Genomic DNA, 11,327 nt, shown 5'->3' on the forward strand with positions numbered 1-11,327 from the left:
CACTAGAGAATTTCTTTGCTATTACACCTCATACCTAGGTGTCAGATTTTCTAAATAGATAGATACATCCAAGACAGACATTAACTCAGAGTGAAATACAGTAGCAAGAAATGTAAAAGCCACCTTCCTGCCAGGACAAGGACATAATTACAAACACTGCATAAACCTAATCAATAAGTTGTATTGTCACAGATTGTCACAGAAATAACAAAAGTCTACAAAGAACATAGGTTTGAAATGTGATCAAGTCTCACCATGAACTCCAAAAGCCATTACTGCATTTATATCAAACAAGTCTGCAGAATTTTACATTATTAAAAAATAAAAAACCAAAACAAAAAGGAAAGGGGGAAAAAATCTTAACTTGTGGGAGAAAACAGTGATTATTTTTAATTATATCACCCACTCCCTAAACTTCTGAAGCATCTGAAGACTTCCAGCTCTATCACAGCACCTCAATGATGCTGTCCTTTATGATTCAGACTGGTGATCTTTTAAATTTAAGTGCTTTGTAAGCATCAGCATTGCAATTCTGAAAATATTTACTATCATTGCATCAGGATTTTTACATCTTATATTGGCATTTTTATACTCTAAATAAAAATAACTATATAACTTTTAATTTTTAATTGAAAATGAAGCTTCTATAAAGGATTTCAAGACTGACAGGAAAAAAACCCATCTATGTCGAATAGAGATAACCTCTAGTTTGCTTATGGCTAAGGATTCATTCAAGGGTATATCTATGTCTCTGTAAGAGGTGTTGCAACAGGCACAATAAAGATAGTAAATATTTTGAACAATCAGGCTAATTTATTAGAATGCCTAATTAATATTAATAGAGCATTTCAATATCACTAACTATAGCATACTACAGGATTGAATTAGAAATCAACAGTAGCAACTGACAGAGGACTGTGTAACCAGGGCATAAATAGCGAGTCTTCCAAATATTGCTTATTTTTAGCTATAGTAAAGATGGTAAAAATATATTTATTATTTCTAAAAAGCAAAAAGTGCTTTGAAGCACAGAATTTTGTTTAAGTCCAGTTTCAGCCTCACTATATTCTTTCTTTACTGTGTCAGTACTCTCTTTGGCTCAGAAGCTCATTTTGTGCAGGGGAGATAAAGAATAATAATGCAAAAGACTGCAGCTGATGACCAATCCCTTAACATTTTTATTTTGTGTTATAGCTGTGATATACAATAGGTGATTTCCTGAGTCTGGTACCACAACAGAGTCATGGACCATAGTACATGTAAAGATTCTCCAGAAAAGCTGTCCCACTCCCCAGTTTCTTCCTGGGCATTGGAAGCTCTTCCACAACATCAGCAACAGCTGCACCACAAACATACTACAAGAGTTACACCAATCTGTGAGAAAATTAGCCATGCTGAGCAGTGCCACTTTCAAGAGAGCTGTCCTTCAAATAAAAGCCATCAGACATGAAATTTGACACTCTGTGTCTTTCAGCAATCAAGTGCCATCATTTCACTTTGACAGCAGAGAGAGGAATTAGTCTCTATAAAAAATATCAAACAGACATACCTTGAGTAGTCCATGAAAGTGAAGTTGAGGGCTGGGTTGTTGTCTGCAGCAGGTACTTATTTCAACAATTCCAGCAATTGGAGAGAAAAAGGATATCTAAAACCAAACCAGAGCCTTACAACAGTAATGGAATGGCCACTTCTTCAGCATTTCTACTCCAACATGTCAATTTTAAGACTCTCAGTCTATATTTCAACCTGACTAAATCCTGAATGCCTTCTCTGAGTCCTTGGACAATAATTGAAAATATGCCATGAAATGACCCAAAGTAGACAACCAGAGGACTTGGAAATCGTAGCCTCACATGGGAAGAAGCATGATACAAAGATAGCACCTTGCAGAGCACCCCTCAGGACAAAACTGCACCTTGATTTCTTCAGATCCCACAGTCGGCATAACACTTTTACAGCCCCATCTTTTGTCTGCCCTACTCACAAAAAATGTCCCAGCACTCCACACACCTGCAGTGCAGGCAATCTGATGATTGTCTCACAGCACAAACCTGCAAAACAGGAGATGGATAACATGAGGTTGTGGGAAAATAGGAGAAGGATATCCTGGGGTTGGTCTCTCTAAGAGGAGATAATCCCTAGAACAGATTAGTTCTACATACATTGGCACTTGAGCTCCCTCCTCTCGTCTGGGACACAACAGATTGGCATTATGGTAAACTCAGTAGCCTGTAGCTCTGTTGGTAAGAAAGGCAGAATGTGTGTCACAACTCCAGCTCTCTACAATTACTTTATGCATACCTGTTATGGGACCTTTATTTTTTAAGTGAAACGAAGTCCAAACAGATTAATCTGATCTCTCAGCCTTATAGCTACCATATGTTGGATAAGAAGATAACTGGTTTGGAGTTCTAAGAGTCATAAAGATCCAATTTACATCCACTTATTCCCAAACTAAAAGGATATGTGTGGTAAGATAGTATAAATTATGGTCTAATGGACCATTAACAGAAGCATGCTATAACTGTGTGGCAGACAGCCTTTACTTTTTATCACTAAACACTTCATTAATGACCAATTAAAGAATCCCCCTGAATTAGCTCATTTGACGCAAGAGGTAAGTTTTTAAACAGCATTTCAGAAAACTAAGCTGCTGCCATGCAGCATATTGGAAAACATGGTGCATCAGAAAGATCTACACCTCTAATAACATGTCAATAAAGTCCATTATCATCCACGCAGTTACGCTTCCAGCAGTACTGAACATTACCTTGGGAAAATCAGATCTGGAACATTAAACACTCCCCTTAGTGACAGGAGTGGTGCAGCTGCAGCTAACAGGGACACCACAGAGCAGGCTGTTGCTATCTCTCGTAAGGAAGGAACTGAAATAACTTTCAGTGACTGCAACAAAATACACTGTCTTGTCTAGAGCCTTGCTTCACTGAAAGATTTACAAATATCTTACATCAATGCCCATGTGCTCAGTCTCAAGACTTTGGGTGATTTCATGGCATATTTTCAATTATTGTCCAAGGAAAAAAAGCACATGATGGGCATCACAGTTTCAATGCAGGACACAGAGATTCATCCCCCTCTCTACAAAATAGCAGCCACAGCCATAAAAAGCCCTCAGCTGTGAAGCTGAGCTATCTGCTCTTTGGCCAGTTTATCCCCAGTTGTCACAGATAAGGAAATAATTAAGAAAACAGAAGAAAAAATGCATGTATCAGCAAAAGAATAATCAGGTCATTTGCTCCACAGCTCTTGCTAAAAGTGCAGGGCTACAGTCTTCTGGGGAGCAGTTTTTTCCTACAGGAGCATCCCACAGCCTGCTGCTAAGGCCTGAGCCGTGAAGAGACTGATCCAAATCATGTGGCTGGAGCCTGTCTGTTTCTCACCCCTTGACTGATGACAGATTCCCCCATCTTTATACAGCACTATGATGGAATATACCTACATTTTTGGCCTTTAAAGCAGCACATCTCCAAGAGCACTGAACTTGAGAGCACCTGGCTGAACAATCAGCAGCAGGAATGGCATTTCCTTACACTGGTACCCAAGCCATGACTTCTCACCCACTCCACTCATTCCTTCTCTTTTGCACTTCATCGGTCTCCATGTTCCCACACTGCAGCCACCTAGCCTTGTATCTCCTGCACAATTTTGATTTATCTCCCTGCAAAGGGAAGACTCTCTGGGGACCTAAGCCACCAATGTGACTTCTGAAAAATTCATAGTATGCCCAAGTTTAGGGAAGGAGCTTCAGCATTTCGTTGTAAGGACTTTTAAAACTCCTGCACCATAATATGAGAAGCTGCCATACCATGTCAGTTAAGTAACACTGGTCATCTCCTCTTCTTCCTTCCTGGCAACAGATCTACTTTCTGGAATTCAAAAACAGCTTAAGAATTCCTCTCATCTTTGCTACTATTTCCAGCTCAGTTTCTGAGTCTCTTATCTTCTCTTGCTCAAAATGTTGTCTCAAGTGTGAATTGTAACAACCTCTGTCTTAAATACCTGTTATCAAATAATGTTTTTTATAATAGGATAATAAAACACTGCACCATATTTTGTCATAGGTAGCACAGCTGTAATTTATAGTGTGTTTTATGCTTATTGTCCCTCAACAAATAGAAATTGCTTTTCCTTCTCCTTTACCCTAGCATGGGACATAGTGTGTGTCCAGCCAAGTTCAGATTGTGTTGCTCTCCCTTCATTAATCCTCATGTATTCCACTCAATAGAACCAAAAGTGGCAGCAGCAGTGTTGAGAGCAGCTGCAAGGTTTCTGGGATCCTTGTTATGGCTGTGATGAACTGCAAAGTATCCTGCAACAAACTGTAATCAGTAGCACGTCACCTTCAGCCAGCTAACCTGCCTGACTGAAGGTGTGAATGGGGAAAGAGATTCAAGAAATGCCATGACTCAGAATATGCCTGGAGTAGGACATACTAAGGCCCACTGCTAGTGAGGTCTCCGTCTTCTCCACTAGAACTTCACATCTTGTTGCTAAAACTTACAATCTGGTATCAGTTCTCTTTAATAGCAATGTAAAACAGTTGTAATCGAAATCATTTAAATGAGCATAAGTAATGGAATGAGAGACATAAAATTCTCTTTTATCCTACATTTTCACAGTAATTAATTTTTTTTCAGAGAATAATCACCGCTTTCTAGAACTGAGCTTTTAATAGTATTGCAGTAATTTAATATAGGGACTGGAATTTTTGAGACTTCATTTTAGACAACATAATACCCCTTTCAGATTTAAAAGAAAATTTGTAAGGTAAGCATCACTCTAAGAATAAACTCCAAGCAATGTTTTAGCTCCCTTAAATCACAGGTTTTTGAGATGGGTTGCTAGATTAATATATTCTGTAAAACAGTCTAAAGATAATCCAAACGTAGTCAGATATGTAACAACCAATTCATTGCCATTTGAATACTTAAATGAAATAAATTGCTCTTTCACAGTTCCATGCTGCAGTACCAGGAGCTCATGGTTTCTCAGGGATGTACAGCAAATTGTCCACCAATTGCCCGTGGTGATTGGAATCTTTTCCATTTGTGAGCCACACTGGTTAACTGAGGCAAGAGATTCAGGCCTTGCAAGTCACTTCAGAGCTGTGGCCATCTCTGGTGATGCCTTGATTCAAGTAAAGCACTGCTTATCTGGCTCTTCACTCTTGTGCAACTTATGAACTCTCTTCTGTATTCCTGGACCTCTGCTCTACACAGAGCTGAATTGGGCTAAGCTATTAATTGTCCACAAAAGAAGATTTCTTCTCAACCTGAACTACAATTTGCTCCAAAATGTGTAAGTTTGAAACGTGCATTAAGCCTTGAAATGTGCATTTTCTGACCTTTTTTGACCTTGCCTGGAATTGAATTTTCCAAATTCACTCATACGTAAGCACTGATCATTTGCTTTATACTGAGTAGGGCTCCATCCCAATGTCTTTTACATAGACAGGCACAAAGAAGCACTTGAGCAGAGAGCAAGGAGAAGCGTGATACTGTAAATCAGTGACCCCCTTCTGCTCTTGTGGATCTTAACCATGAGTATCTCCTGAAACAGAGAACTTCCCAGCCTTTCACACATTTCTTTCACAATTTTCTAAATTGTTAGCCTGTTTCTTTGGTTTAACCTGACTGAGATCAGACTGATATACAAGGTTATTCTTTGTGTGTAAAAGACATTACAAGGAGCCTTTCACATTCTCTGGTGGTTAACACAGAGGATAATGGGTATCAACACTCCAGACTGGTTATGCTGTCTTCTAGCATCTTCCTCTGTGAATACCGTTTTATTATTCTACAGACATATACTTTGTGTCTACTTCTGCCTCAGTCTTATTCCAGAACTAAACTGCTTTAAAAGATGCTTTTTTGCAAAATATCCTTCCTTTCAGAGACATGGTGAGAGACACACAAAATGTGTGCTGCTTCTTATCTCATCCACAGACATCTGATCCTTTAAGTAAATTCCTCAATGCTTTTCATTCTGCGTTGACTATTCTTAATATAATACGCTCTGTATTTCCTACAGTCAGGAATGAGAATCTTAAGTGAATTGTCTAAACAAAGTTTTTAGGAAAGTGAGAACTGGAAGCAAATCTACGGAGCACAAGAGTTTTCCACTGCTGTTTGTTTTCTTTCAGTAAGGATTTAGCAATGCTCAGCAACATTTTAGCTCAATATTTAAAAGCATTATTTCAGTATTGCAGAGCAATACTGAATTGGCAATTCTATGCTGTGAACTTCCCCTATTATTCATTTTTCCCATTCCGAACAGCGATTGTCACACAAACATCTATCATTTTGCCAGGTGTCACACTGATTGTGGTATGAAGCTTGAACTAAGATTTACACTAGCATTTCTCCAAAGTAAAGTGTTTGCTTCATCACAGAGTGGTTTGTGTTGTAAGGCGCCTTCAAAGATAATCTATTCCAACTCTCCTGCTGTGGGTAGGGACTCCTTCCACTAGAACAGGCTGTTCAGAGCTCCATCCAAACCTGAACACTTGAACACTTCTTCCAGGGATGGGACATCCACAGCTTCTCTGGGCAGCCTGTTCTAGTGCCTCACCACCCTCACTATAAAAAAATTCCTCTTTATGTTCTATCTAACCCTAGCATTTTCAGTTTAAAGTTTAAAACAGTTATCCCCTGGTCCTCTAAGTCCAGATCATTATAAAAAGTCTTGCTCTGTATTCATAAGCTCCCTTTATGTACTGGAAGATACCACAGTAAGATCTCCCCAGATCTCTTCAGCGTCAATGGAATAACTGTGGAACTATTTCCATATTGGATAAATAAGTCACATTTAAGGGTATATATAAAATCATGGGAATCAGCACAATCAGAACACAAACTAAAACATCATAAAACAAGGGTATCTAATATTCATCTCTAGATGGTATATTTTAAAATATAAAGGATCTGTGGTTGATTTTTTGAATGCATTTCCTTGCATGTGTATCACTGAATGGATACGACTGGAAGATATTAGGGTAGGTCATCTGTTTCAACCTTCCTGCTCAAACAGGGTCATTCTAGAGTACAAGGCACAGACTTGTGTCCAGGTAATTCTTGAACTTTCCCAGTGGAGGAGACCCCACAACCTCTGTGTGCAATCTGTTCTAGGGCTCAGTCAAGTTCTTCTTTATAGTCAAAGGAAAGGAAAGGTCCTGTGCATCCATTTGTGCTTGTTGCCTCTTGTCCTATTGCTCAGCACCACCAATCAGAGCCTAAATCCACCCTCTTGTGGAGAGCTTTGTGGATAATTGGCTAGCTGAGAAAGGTCACTTTGATATGATACCGTTGGATAAGTTTCAAGGAGACAAGCTGGGGATTAAGTAGTCAGTGTCCAATCACTGACAAGAGTCATGGTGACCTTGCTGCAACATGAAGATGGGGGAGAGAATCTTTTGCCAGAAAAATGAAGATAGCCTTGGTAGAATAGCCACAGGAATGTAAATGTAGAAACAAAATAATCATTAGAGCATAGAAGTAGGTGTGGTTGATTTATGTGTGTTTAACCAATAATGAGCTCAGCTTTGTAATATGTATAAGCTTCATTAACACCAATATAAATATGTGTGAGCTATCAATAAACTTTGGGACTTGCATGATCACTCATATTGAGTGCCGCTCTTCCTCTGCCGACCCGACACCCTCTTGACATTCTCCCTTCGGATACTGATTGACATTGATCAGGTCCCCACTCAGTCATCTCCCCTCTGGGCTGAACAGGCCCAGCTGCCTCAGCCTTTCCTCATAAGAGACATGCTCCAGTCCCCTTGTCACCTTTGCTGCCATCCACTGAACTTGCTTCAGAAGCCCCATGTCTTTGTTGTGCTGAGAGGCTCAGAAGTGGACACAGCACTCCAAATGTGTCTAACCAGGGCTGAGCAGAAGAGCAGGATGATCTCCCTTGACCTGCTGGCACTGTTCTTCCTTGTACACACCAGGCCACCATTGGCCTTCTTGGCCACTAGGGCAAAATTTGGGGTTTTTTTCCATTCAAGAGCAGTTCAGAGCATCTACCAACCAGCACTGAGATGTCAAACCAATCAAAAATTGGCAGAGAGCCACCATCAGAATTCCAGATGTGGTTGTCTTCTCTGTGTCAAATGTAGGAGGGACAGAAATAATATTCTGGCTTTACACATACAAATGTGTGAACTTTGCACGAAAAAGCTAAAGGTTTGATGTTAATACAGTGGATTATTTTTCAGTTACTGAAATGTACACTCTATTGCCACTGAATGATTCTGACTAGGGCTGTCAAACAAGCAATTTGATTTCAAAGTAATGCTGTAATTAAAACTACTGCTGGTGGGCATCTGGAACACAATGGGACTGCTTCTCTTATCATAACAGAGATGTAAAGAATTGAATAGAGAATTTTGTTCATCTGCAGCTATTGCTACAATACAGATCAAGTAAATAATACATTGGGGATACATTGTGTGTGTGCTTGTACAGGGGAAGTGAGAGTGTAGTTCAATCCTGTCATTTAACTGACATAAGAAGTGTGTTCTGCCTTGCTTCCCCATCTAGCCAGGTTTTTGCTACAGCCCCTATGGTTATAGAGCCACAAAATAAGCAGTATTCCTCCCAGGTGAAGAGGGTAGGGAAGCAAGGCAGAGGGCCACCTCTTCAAAGTGGTACACCAATAGGTGACAAAATAGTAACTTAAAGTTGTACTATATTCTTATTGTTTTTCTTCTGTTTCTATTCCTCTCCTTCAAATTTACACAAACTAACTCTAAACCTTGCAATATATCCTCTTATTCACCAGCTGTCACCCAGATATACCCTGCTCATACCCCACCACTAACGTCCGATGCTTCCTTCAGAAGTCACAGAGCACATAGCTCTGGTGCCAGCGTCACCCTTTCTCTTGCCACACCTGAGGACCCTTCACAGCACCATAGCAATGTCCTGTCTCACACCAAACTACTTCATATCACCAGATAGGTTTAGGAAACTGAAGACAAGCTTCCATGATGTACCAAACAGGAAGAGGTACCATTTATGTGGCTTAGTGAAATACCTCCACAGACAAAATATTCTATTTCAGTACTGGGAGACTAGAGCTGACAGTACAACTCATATTACTGTCACATGTACTGTGACATCAGGCAAAGCACAATCACAACTGAGTCAAATATTAACTTGTCTAACACTAAGGCCAAAGGGTGTGTCTTCACAATAAAAATGTGCCCAAAAGCAGCATGATTGGAGCTGTCCTGGAAAGAAAGAAAGGCCATAAGCCAGTGTGACCCTATACTGGCAGGGCACTAGCAGGTCAGAGGTTTTCCAGCTTTTATAATTCTTTAGGTCTGGTTTGCCAAGCTTCAAAACTTAGCACCAGAGTGTGAAACTTCCATATAGTTGTTTCAATTCCAAAGACTACTGTTTACTCCATGGAAGAATATTTACTAAGTTTTACAGTAGAGAGTTTGTTACTACCATCCCTAATTCTAGCAATACGTCTCTCAAATCTCTTCAGATTACATCATGGAACTACAATATAGAATCATATCCAGATTGGTTTGTTACATTAAAAATTCTAAGCAGTTTAATGGCAATTTCTCTTGTAATAGGTTAGCAAATTTCCACTTTCTCATGTGATTTCTTTACATCTCTTTTGTAATTGATCCATTTACCAAAATATAAAATTTTTTCTTTTTATGCATAGTGTAAAGGTAGGAGATATAATTCAAATTTCCTCAGATTTCAGAAAATGTACAGCTTTTGGTTTCCTTACATCAAATACACATTTATTCTTCAGCTACTTACAGAAAAATAAATCTATCCTTGCACCTCTTTGATCACTCTCCTCCAACCATTCAGTAATCCATCAGTAATTATAACTTCTTACTTTCTTTAGCCTAAAAGGGTGTTATTTATCACAGATTGTCATGAATCCTGGTTTTAAATTATCAAGAGTCCAATTGCTGACTGGAATGGGGAATCTTCTTTCTAATTAAATGGACTGATTTAATGTAAAAACTTACAACACTTCACTTTTTAATTAGGTATATCATTATTAAGTACAAAAAGGATCATCCTCATTTTATTTTCTACCCAGACAATGAAATACAGTGAAAATTAAACATATACCAATATAGTGCCAGACCTAGTAACGCTTTCAGCATACCTCTGCAACTACTAATATATCAGTATATGTCTTTTATTCCTGCTACATTCCAAACACTTACTTGAATGTTAGGAATAGGCTTAAGCTTTTTATATCCAAACATGCCTGGGTGTATTGAAAAATATTAAGTTATGAGTTGAAAAGAAAAAAATGGGATTAATTTAAACAGAAACAGGAGAACAGGAAAATATAGAGCATCAGCTTACAGAAGAGCAGGACTCCTCCACACTGCTGCCTGTATGAATCATTTCTCTCCACTAGAATTACTAGTTAAACAGGGATGTGGCAATCCAGACTTCCAGTTCTTATTTAAGTCTTGCTTGGCTTACAGATGTTAACTACCATAGGAAGTTCTTATTGTAGACAGCTGACAGGAATCTCTGGGATATGATACCTTCCTGAAGGACAGTTGACACCTGGCCTAAAGCATCCCTCACTGAAAACTGCAGATATAGGAGAATCAGGATTTAGCTGTCCACAAGGGGGGCTCAAAACCCCAAATACAGGCAAACAGCTTGGAAGGCTAGAATTGCTGCATGGATAGGTCTGAAACAAACCTCAAGTAAATAATTTATTCAGATACATGCTTCTGCATTCCCTGTATGCCCCTCACTTGGTATTCAGTCTACCATTGTCTGCTTAATGCAGTCTTCACTCTGTATTTAATTTCTACAAGATTTTTGCGTTACTGAGTTAAAAAATTTTACAAGATGCTAAGCACAATTCAGAAGCAGCAAGAAGTTCCTTGTCAAACTCATGAATCAGCTGCACAAATCAGCACAAACTTTTCTTGTAAACACACACAAAAGCATACTTGCTAAGAGGAATGCAAGGCTACTATAAAATGCAAAGGTTGGCTGTTTTTTAGAAAGAGATAAGCCAGAGTTACAGTTGCAAGCAAGTACACAAAACTCAGAAAAAGAAATTTATGAAGTTAAAAAGCTTAATATGGAATCCAAATTAGATATTTGTAATTGGCAGGGCAAATAGGGTTCTTCAAGCATTCATAATAATACTTTTGTTTCCATGGCTCCTATAGGAAAGACTCTTCTTGCACAGAAATAAAACATACAGGAGGGAAGCTTGCTTTTTAGGGAAAAGGAGTATACCAGAATCTAAAATTCTAACACACATTAGTCTTGATTTTCATCCTG

The sequence above is a fragment of the Agelaius tricolor genome, unplaced genomic scaffold (genome assembly GCF_023055355.1).
Source record: "Agelaius tricolor isolate 1412-34295 unplaced genomic scaffold, bAgeTri1.0.p SCAF_4, whole genome shotgun sequence".
NCBI classification, from domain to species: domain Eukaryota; kingdom Metazoa; phylum Chordata; class Aves; order Passeriformes; family Icteridae; genus Agelaius; species Agelaius tricolor.